The sequence below is a fragment of the Urtica dioica genome, chromosome 3 (genome assembly GCF_054948205.1).
Source record: "Urtica dioica subsp. dioica isolate 48M chromosome 3, U.dioica_male_clone48M_v1_H2, whole genome shotgun sequence".
Lineage (NCBI taxonomy): Eukaryota > Viridiplantae > Streptophyta > Magnoliopsida > Rosales > Urticaceae > Urtica > Urtica dioica.
In genome coordinates, this window is record NC_142758.1 from 15,363,849 (window position 1) to 15,374,838 (window position 10,990).

Genomic DNA, 10,990 nt, shown 5'->3' on the forward strand with positions numbered 1-10,990 from the left:
ATTCAATTCGCTTCTTAAGCTGGTAGCATTCGATCGTCACGTGCCCGTGATCTTGGTGGTATTTGCAGAACTTACTTCGATCTCGCTTCGCGGGGTCCTTTGTGAGTGGAGCAGGGCTTCCTAGCTCATCGCGGCGTAAGCTCAGGATCCGGTCGGGCGTTATGTTGAGCGGGACGAAGGATCACTTCGGGGCTGGAGAAGGGTGATCATTAGGGAGTTGACCCTTCCGGCGCCTTTTCCTTCGTGACCCGGGATCAACGCCCGGTATCACAAGCGCGGCCGCGCGCTTCTGGTTGGGTGGTCGCTGCCCCAAGACGATCGCGGGCTCGCGTTGAGCGTCGAGTTTTTCTCTCAAGTCGAACTCGTGATCTTCTCTTTGAGAGTTGAGGCGGTCTCTCAAGTCTCCGGAGGCCGTCCCTATCACCCTTGTTAAGGGCGTGTCACTCAGGCGACGCCTTTGGCGGAAGCCGCGACCATCGACGTTGCCACCTTCACAAGGGTTTTGGACGTGGATGGTGAGCTTGGAGCATCCCTTTCGGTACCTTGAGACTGAGCGTCCTCGGGTATTGCGCGAGTTTTGACGCCTTGACGTGGTCGCCCGAGGGTGTCCCCTCGAGGGCGCGTGCGCGTGCTCATCAGAAAGTTGACGTCTCGGCGCGGTCGCCCGAGGGTGTCCCCTTGGAAGCGTGCGCGTGCGTCCCCTTTCGTGAACAACGTTGTCGAGGTCGGTCTCGTGGTTGACGTCGTCGACGTTGTTGAAGTCGAGGAGGTCGGCGATGAGTGCGCCGGTGACGCCGGGGCGGTCTAGGAGCTCGGCGAGCCTTCGAGCCGTGTCCTCTCGGACTGCGGCCTCGGGGTCATTCGCCGGGTCTCGGGGCTGGCTCTCGTTATCACGAGGTTGCCCTGCGAGATAGTGTGCAGGGCCTTGGAGGCCGTGCCTCGAGCTAGTCGCTTGGGCGCCCACGGAGGTGGCAGGCACATGACTCATCTCTCGAGAGTCGTAGGAGTGGTGAAAATGTGAAATGGAAGGGAGAGCGTGCCAAGGTCGGAGGTTCGACCCCTCCTTCTAGCGCCAAAATGTTGTCGTTGTTTTTCGGTCAACTATTTAGGAGCCCAAAGTGGTTAGACCCAAGGCCAGACGAAATGGTCTCACTTCGGCTCGAGCGTGTCGGGCTTGGTATCCCAAGCCGTCCCTTAGCTGTTGGTGGTGTCAATCTTGTCCAGGCATCTAAAAAAGTAAGAAAAGAGGTGTGAACTACAAAGGGGAAACAGAGGGGGTGCCTCTGTTTACCTCTCCGACGCTCAACATTAGTGGGATTGAGGTGGAGTATAGAGGTTTTAGAGGTGGTGAGAGGCCAAAGATGAGCGAAACGAGCGAAGTACGAGTTCGGCAGCGTTTCGGGACTCAAAATTGGATTACCTTTGGGAGAGGGCAGACCTCTCTATTTATAGGCGGCCAAGGGGTGTTTGGGGGGCCCCTTGGCCGAGTGAGCACCTTTGGGTCGGCCATTGGCCAACGCTCGCCTTGGGCCGGCCAATGGCCGAGGCAAGCCTTGAGCCGGCCAATGGCCGAGGCAAGCCTTGGGCCGGCCATTAGCCGAGGCAAGCCTTAGGGCCGGCCAATGGCCAAGGCAAGCCTTGGGCCGGCCAATGGCCGAGGCAAGCCTTGGGCCGGCCAATGGCCGAGGCAAGCCTTGGGCCGGCCATTGGCTGAGGCAAGCCTTAGGGCCGGCCAATGGCCGAGGCAAGCCTTGGGCCGGCCAATGGCCGAGGCAAGCCTTGGGCCGGCCAATGGCCGAGACAAGCCTTGAGCCGGCCAATGGCCGAGGCAAGCCTTGGGCCGGCCATTGGCCGAGGCAAGCCTAAGGGCCGGCCATTGGCCGAGGCAAGCCTTGGACCGGCCATTGGCCGAGGCAAGCCTTAGGGCCGGCCAATGGCCGAGGCAAGCCTTGGGCCGGCCAATGGCCGAGGCAAGCGTTAGGGCCGGCCAATGGCCGAGGCAAACCTTAGAGCCGGCCAATGGCCGAGGCAAGCCTTGAGACGGCCAATGGCCGAGGCAAGCTTTGAGCCGGCCAATGGCCGAGGCAAGCCTTGGGCCGGCCAATGGCCGAGGCAAACCTTGGGCTGGCTGAGGTTCACTCGGCCATTGGCTGAGTGAACTGCTGGAAGGTTCACTCGGCCAATGGCCGAGTGAACTGCATGGGCATTTGACTTGGCCCTTGGTTTGGGCCGGCCCCTGGTTGGGTCAGGGCTTCGCCGTTCAAGACCTCGCACCGGCCACGCGGGTCGAAGAAATGCCTTTGTCCTCGTCGGCCCTAGACGGGCCGACAACAACAACATCCTAAAACGTTCCGTTACACTCGATTCTTTTTCGCACCTAAAAAGGACCAAGCTTTAATTATTTCTTTTTCTTCGAGCTGGAGTAAACCCGCATTAAACGTGGCATAACTCTATGCTCAGAAATCGAAATTTAATGATTCTTAAAGCTCTATCTGTCCTTTGTCCAATACCACTGGTTTCAGGTCAAAAGAACATCGCACCCGCCAGTTATGGCGATTTTACTCCGAGGTGCGCGGCTGTTCCGAAACTCCAGGTTTTTTAGAATTCCGGATTTTCAGCCCCACTACCATGAGTTATAGAACTCTAATGAGAAACTTTTCTTGAGCAAAAATGTTTTTCATAAGATTATAAACGTGATATGTAAGATTAAAATGTTTTGATTTTTGAAAGTTTAATTGAAATTGAATTTTTACAAAACTAGTTTGAATTTTGAAAAACCGTTTTCACTTTCAAACTTGACAAATATTTTGTCATCCAAATAAAATAAATTGTCAAAATGTTTTCAAAACTATATCTATATCACATATGTTCAAAATCTATATGCTCTTGAAAATTTGAGTGGGAGGTCTCCTTGTAGACAAGCCGAAAAATAAAAGGATGTGTAATCTCAAACTTTCAAGTGTTCGAGTGAGTTGAAGTTCATACTTCCCTCACGCACTTTCCCGAAATAGAAAATAGGAAAAGATCGAGTATGTACCTTGTGCCTTTATGCACTAATACTGCTCTGAACATGAATATCTAGGATTCTCTTCTAGTTGTCCGCTCTATCGCTCTATAACAAGGAAAACCATTTCCGAACTTATAAGAGTCGATGTACCAACTCCAAAAACTAAGTGGGAGGGTTATACTTGTTGTTTGTAACCCACGATCCCCAACACTAATGAAAAGTGCAATTGTCGCTAGACTAAGAGTCACCCTCGTGGCCCTCTCTTAAATGAGAGTACTCAAGGGCGCTTTGCACTATCATTGCTCAATGAGCTAAATCCGAAAGTGAGACAATGAGACAAGACCTCCCCTCGGCGGATTGTTTTTCAAAGTCAATCTTTTGGACTAAGTCGTTGGTTACACGCTTAGACTCAATCCCTAGTAATCCTCCCTCGAGGCCCTGCGAAAGGATGTGAGTGATCAAACCAATTTAAAAGGTGGCTGGTCAAAATTGGTGTATTGACATCTTGGCTAAGCATTAATGATGTGTCATTTACTTATAAATGGAGATTTTTTGTGGCCTTCCCTCGAAGGAGTAAATTATCGTTTAGTTTATAACACCTTTGGATTTTATCAAGTCTTAAATAAAACATAAATGCTAAACCTAAGACTAATCATAAACTTGTTTCAACTTTATTAAGCAACATGTCTCGCAAACATCTCTCGATCATCCTTTCCACAAAAAAACTCGAAACCAAAAACTACGTAGATTCGAAACATAACCTCGACATAATAGTTACCGTTATCAAGCACAAATGGGTACTCACCACCCCGTGTCCTCCTCTGACGAATGATGATTCGACTCAAGAGGACAATGCCGCCTTAGTGGCCTGGCTTCGATCCGATGAGATTGTGAGGTGCTATATCATAGCATCTATGAACAATATGCTGAAAAAGCAACATCGTGACATCGAGACTGCCGCCGACATGCTCTATAATCTCCTTGAGATGTTTGGAGGGCAAAGGCGTCAAACAAGGCAACAAGCAGTCCGACAGTTTATGAACAGTCATATGAAGGATAGGAATCCTGTTAGAGACTTTATGATACTGATCATTAGTTATCTGAATAAAATGGAAATCCTAGGATCTGAGATTGATGGGAAGAATGTCATAGATATGATCTTAGAAACTCTCCCCGCATCTCTTGATACCTTCAAGATGAACTACTCCATAAACAAGTTAGAGTACACTATTACCAAGCTTATGATGGAACTTCACACTGCTGTAGGTCTCACTAAGAGAAAGAGGAATAAAGGAGAGGCACATGCTACTGAGCACAAAGCCTCCGCCTCTAGAACTAAGAAGAGACCTCACAAGGCCGATAAAAAGAACTGTCCTGCCTATCTCAAAACCAAAGTAAAAAGTATTGTACTTATTACTGAAGCTTGTTTACTAGCTGATAATGTATCATCGTGGATTATTGACTCCGCTGCTACTAACCATATTTGCTGCTCCTTAACTGGTTTTAGGAAAAGCAAAAGCTTAGAGGAAGGCGAGTTCTGTTTCAAATGGGGAGATGGGAGCCTGGTGTCTGCAAAGGCTGTGGGATCTGTGATGCTGTCTTTTGAAGACCGCACTTTAAACTTGAATAATGTTTATTTTGTTCCTACCTTTGGGAAGAACTTAATATCCGTTGCTCGTCTTCCTGAGCAAGATTATTATTTAAAGTTCATTAAGAATGGAATTCGTATTTCGTTTCCTGATAATTCTTTTGTCACTGATGCATGTATCCTTACCAATAGTTTTGGCAGGTTTTGCATCCTTAGCTGGGATTCGTCCTCTGCTCATTTTATCGTTACGACTCCTCGTCTTTTAACGTTCGAGGTGAGGGGCGTTTGTGCCCAGTTAGGCGATGGGCCGACCCGTGCCGAACGGTGATATCGGCCTCTCAGTTTAGGCCGACGATTCAGTGTGCCTATTGTGGCTGTGGCCCAATGACTTCGCTTCGTGCCACTTGGCGATCAAAGAGGTCGCACCGGGTAGTTCCCGGGGGCTCTTCCTCCGTGCCTTTGGCGACTGGACATGCATGTTGCGCCGGGTTGGGCCGGTGTCTTTTGAGTTCGTGCCCTGGACCAAGCGAACGTAGATCGTGCCGGGTTAGGCCATTGTCTTTGGAGCTCGTGCTGTTGAGCGACCGAGCATATATGGTGCGCCGCCTGTGCCGACGTCTTTCCCCGTTCGCGCCCTGGAGCGTCTGAACATAGATTACGCCGGGTTAGGCCGGCGTCTTCTTGGCGTTCGCGCCCTAGAGAGTCTGAATGTAGGTTGCGCCGGGTTAGGCCGGCGTCCTTTTTGCGTTCCCGCCCTGGAGCGTCTGAACGTAGGTTGCACCGGGTTAGGCCGGCATCTTTTTGGCGTTCGCGCCCTGCAGCGTTTGAACGTAGGTTACGCCAGGTTAGGCCGGCGTATTTTTGGCGTTCGCGCCCTAGAGCGTCTGAATGTAGGTTGCGCCAGGTTAGGCCGGCGTCTTTTTGGCGTTCGTGCCCTGGAGCGTCTGAACGTAGATTGCGCCGGGTTAGGCCGGCGTCTTTTTGGCGTTCGCGCCCTGGAGCGTTTGAACGTAGATTGCGCTGGGTTAGACCAGCGTCTTTTGGGTTCGTGCCCTAGAGCAAGCGAACGCGGTTGCGTCGGGTTAGGCCGACGTCTTTTGGGTTCGTGCCCTGGAGCAAGCGAACACGGTTGCGTCGGGTTAGGCTGACGTTTTTTACTCAAACCCTGTTACGCCGGGTTAGGCCGGCGTCTTTGGTACTCGCGCCCTGAGGCTAGCGAACATTTGTTTGGCTCAAATTTTGCCGTTTTTAGGGTTTGAGGCAGCGCCTTTACGCGACTTACATGCGTCCCGGGAGACATCTTTCACCTGCACCTTTACGCGTCTTACGGCACGCTGGGAAGGCCGACGTTTTACACGAACCCGTATGCGCGAAGGGCCATCGGGGTCCGAGCTTCCTAACTCTGTATCCCCATGGCGGACTTAGGCCTGGGTAAAAGTGTTCCTGTTCTTGAGCGACCGAACTTATGTGTTGCACCGGGCTGAGCCGACGTCTTTGAGCTCGTGCTGTTGAGCGACCGAGCATATGTGTTACGCCGGGTTAGGCCGACGTCTTTGAGCTCGTGCTGTTAAGCGACCGAGCATATGTGTTGCGCCGGGTTAGGCCGTCGTCTTTGAGCTCGTGCTGTTGAGCGACCGAGCATATGGGTTGCGCCGGGTTAGGCTGACGTCTTTTCTCAACACCGTATGCTTGACGAGCCGTCGGGGTTTGAGCTTCTTAAGCCTCTATATGCCATGAGTGGGGGGCTTAAGGTTTTTTTTATATGCCGTGATTCCTTGAGTGTACGTCTCAGGACCCATAGCCCCCCAAGTTTTTAGTTTACAGGTCGTGCTGTGATGACTAAAAACTTTAATAAAGTGGGTAAAAAGACCGCGAACTTTATTTTTTAATTCATTTTTTGCTATCAGGGAACATCCTCAAACAGTGGCGCATAGGCCTCATTGAATAAGGGAAATCAGAGCAATAAGGGGGGACTCAGTCACTGGTGGTACTGCCTCAAGTGTTCAGCGTTCCATGGGTGCCGGATTGGAGTTCCATCCGTGTGTTCGATGTAGTAGGTCCCGTCGTGTATGACTTGTCGAACTCTATACGGTCCTTCCCAATTCGGTCCCAGGACCCCGACGCCTTGTACTTGGGTGTTTTGGAACACGCGCCTGAGTACGACGCTGCCGATGGCAAAGATCCGCCTTTTGACTTTGGCGTTGTAGTATCTCTCAACCTTTCGCTTTTGTGCAGCGAGTCTGGTGAGGGCCTCGGATCTTTTCTCGTCGATTAGATCCAATTCGAGGCATATGGCTTCGTCATTTTCTTTTTCGTCGAAAGTGTCGACTCGGTAGGTGGGGACCTCTGTTTCCACGGGGACCACAACCGCAATCCCAAATGCTAGGGAGAAGGGGGTCTCTCCGGTGGCATTTCGAACGGTCGTTCGGTAGGCCCACAAGATGAAAGGTAGATCCTCAGCCCAGGCGCCTTTTTTGGCTTCGAGCTTTTCTTGAGGTTGCTTTTAATCGTCTTGTTGATGGCTTCCACTTGGCCATTAGCCGGTGGGTGTGGCAGGGATGAGAATGTCTTGCTTATCCCTAGTTGGGCGCAGATTTCTCTAACCCTAGCATTGTCGAATTGCGCGCCATTGTCGGTCACTATTGACGCGGGGATGCCGTGGCGGCATATTATGGACTTCTAGATGAAGTTCGTAGTGTTGGCCTCCGTGATCCTGGCCAGAGGCTCGGCTTCGACCCACTTAGTGAAGTAGTCGATAGCGACGATGGCGTATTCGTATTGTCTCAGAGCTTTGGAAAGCTTGCCGATAATGTCTACGCCTCATTTCGCAAAGGGGCATGGGACGACGATGCTACCCAGGGGAGATGGCGGCAGTCGTGGAACGTTAGAGAAACACTGACACTTGTCGCACTTTCTCGCCTAGTCGTAGGCGTCTCTTTTCATCGTCGGCCAGAAATAGCCTTGTCGAAGCGCTTTGAGCGCAAGGGACCTCCCAGCGAAGTGGTTCCCGCAGAGGCCTTCATGAATTTCGCGGAGGACCTTGGTGGACTTGACGCTACTGAGGCATCGGAGCAGCGGGGTTGAGTATCCGCGCTTGTATAAGGCTTCGCCTCTCAACACGTATTTAGATGCGAGGGCTTTCAGCGGAAGTGTCCCACTTCGCAAGAAGTCCGTAAGCGGAGTCATCCAAGTTGGATGAGCGGCGCTCTCAATCGTTCCAACCTCGTCACGTGAGACGGATGGTCGCGAGAGAGACTCGATTGGGATAGTTCCCAACCCATCTTCGGTGATACCGGATCCGAGGCGAGCTAGAGCGACAGCCTCAGAGTTCTCTTCTCGTGGGATCTGGATGATCTCGAACAAGGAGAAGGCATCTAACTTGGCATTTGTCTTTGCCAAGTAGACGATCATGTTAGGATCTTTGGCAACGTAGTCGCCTTTAACCTGATTTACGATTAGCTGCGAGTCACGGTGTATTCGTAAATTCTGTACGTTGAGCTTTTGAGCGAGCTCTAGCCCTACGATGAAGGCTTCGTACTCGGCCTCATTGTTGGAGGCCTGGAATCCGTAGTGGAGGGCGTAGCGTAACTTTTCCCGGTCGGGATTTGTTAAAATCACGCCAGCGCCTGCTCCCTGGGCATTAGATGCTCCCAGATGGGACCCGTAGGGACGACCTTTCTCTTTCGAACCGACAAGTCGTCGGTCGAGTCATCTTCTGCTCTTCCCATGTCGGAAGTGTAAGAGAATTCTGCCACGACATCGGCTACGGCTTGAGCATATTGCCGGTCTCGGGTGAAACTCAATCCCGTACTCACTCAATTCTTGGGACCAGATCGCCATGCGAGTCGATGTTCCCTTTTGAAGAGCCTTACCGATGGGGTGTCCAGTTCGGACAACAATTGGGTGAGCCTAGAAGTAGGGGCGTAGCTTTTTGGCGGCTAAGAGGAGAGCGAGAGAGAGTTTCTCTATCTCTGTGTAACGCGTTTCGGCGTCAAGTAAGGCTTTGCTCACGTAGAAGATAGGCCATTGAGCCTTATCTTCTTCACAGATCAGCACAGCGCTTACGGCTCGTTCGAAGACGGCGAGGTAGACGTAGAGCGCCTCGCCTTCTTTTGGCTTGGAAAGGAACGAAGGTGTCCCGAAGTAGGCTTTCATTTCTTGAAATGCCTTCTCGCACCCGTCCGTCCATTCAAAGCCGTCCGTCTTCTTTATTGCTTTGAAGAACGGTTGACACTTGTCGGTTGCCTTGGCCATAAAATGTGAGAGGGCGGCAATCCGACCGGTCAGACTTTGGACTTCCTTGACATGTCAAGGAGTGCCTTGATTTTCTCGGGGTTCACTTCGATACCTCGTCGGCTAACTATGTAGCCTAGGAACTTCCCGGATTCGACCCCGAACACATATTTGTTGGGGTTGAGCTTTATTTTGTACCGGCGGAGGATTAAGAACATCTCCCATAGGTTGTCTACGTGATTGGTAGCCAATAGGCTTTTAACGAGCATGTCGTCCACGTAAACTTCCATAGTCTTGCCGATTAGGTCGGCCAAGATCCGGTTTACCAATCGTTGGTAAGTAGCTCCTGTATTTTTAAGGCTGAAAGGCATGACCTTGTAGCAGTAGAGGCCGCGATCAGTGACGAAGGTCGTCTTGATCTGATCGGGCTCGTGCATTCGTATCTGGTTATAGCCCGAGTAGGCGTCCATGAAACTTAGCAGTTCATGTCCTGCCGTGGCGTCGACCAGTTGTTCGATGCGTGGGAGTGGAAAGCAATCTTTTGGGCAGGCTTTGTTAAGATCTTTGTAATCTATACAAATGCGCCACTTCCCATTAGGCTTTTTGACCATGACCACATTGGCCACCCATTTGGGGTATTTGGCTTCTCGGATGAAACCAGCAGAGAGAAGCTTTTCGACTTCTTCATTTATCGCTAGGTATCGTACAGGGTTGAACGCGCGTCTAGCTTGTAACTTTTCAGCGATAGTTTTATCGTCATTCAATCGATGCACAATCACATCGGGGTCTATGCCAGGCGTGTCCGCATGTGTCCACGCAAAGACATCCTTAAACTCCCGAAGGAAGGACGTGAGTTGAGTTTTGATGGCGAGAGGGAGTTGTGCACCGATCTTCACTACCTGGTCAGATTTAGCTTCGTCGAGGACGATCGAAGTGAGATCATCGGGGGTGTCAACTTTCAACCTCTCGATATCGTCGCGGGGGTCTAGTTCCCCGACTTGCCGTGCATCTTTTTTATCACACGGGTAGTCGTCTTCAAGTTGGTAGATCGTGTGGACCCTTTTTTCAGCGGGCTTGCCGTCCACGCCCTGGACGTAGCTTATCCTCGCTTAGGTCTGATCGCCAGCCATGACGCCAATCCCCTCCTCTATGGGGAATTTCACCAGTAGGTGATATGTGGATGTGATGGCCCTTAGTCTGTTCAACGTGGGTCGCCCAATGATAACATTGTAGGGCGACTCCTGGCCAATCACAAGAAAAGGGACCATGTGAACGACTTCGATACCTCCGGTAGTTCCGAAGGTGACTGGTAAATCAATGATTCCTTCAGTCATGACCTTTTCTCCCGTGAACCCAAACAGAGGTGTCTGAGTTGGGACAGGGCGGAGCCCCCCGAGCTTCATGCGCTCTAGGGTGGTCTTAACGATTATATCGGCTGCGTTGCCTTTATCAATAAGAACAATTTTTACCAAGTTGTTGGCCACCTGGGCCTTAAGGACTATAGCGTCATTATGCGGGTGCACAACTCGCTTGGCCTCTTCATTGGTGAATTGTATCGTCTCGTGAGGTAAAGGACGGAGGTTCCTCATAGGTGAGGTTAACTTGCCCGGCAAGGCCTTCTTGAGAGGCAGCTCTGAGGAGATTTTTCCTTTGCCGGGCCGAGTCCCCGTCGTGCAAGCCACCTAGGATGGTGGTGACGACGTGGAGTTGCGCATCGGCCGTAGCCACGGCCGCGGTGCGGTCGGTGTTGGCGTTGGCCCCTCCACCTTTCTCAGGCTGTGGCATGTTGTTGGTGGGGGCTGTAGCTCCTACCATGCGAAGGACAAACTCTTTGAGCTCTCCTTTTTGGATTAATGTCTCAATTTGCCTCCTAAGATGGAAGCATTGAGCGGTCGTGTGACCGTAATCCCGGTGGAACTCACAATAACGGGACCAGTCGCGAGATGCGAGGCCGCCTTTCATCGAAGTCGGAGCGATGAACTTGTCACGCGCCACAGCGTAGATTTGCTCTACCTGGGCGTTCAAAGGGGTGTAACTCGAGTAGTCTCTCAAATTGCTCGCAAGACACGGCTTTTGAGACATAGGGGATCGGCTATCGGAAGCTTGACCTCGCTTATTCACCCTTTTGCCGGGGTTGCCTGGCTCGTTGCCGGACTCATCCC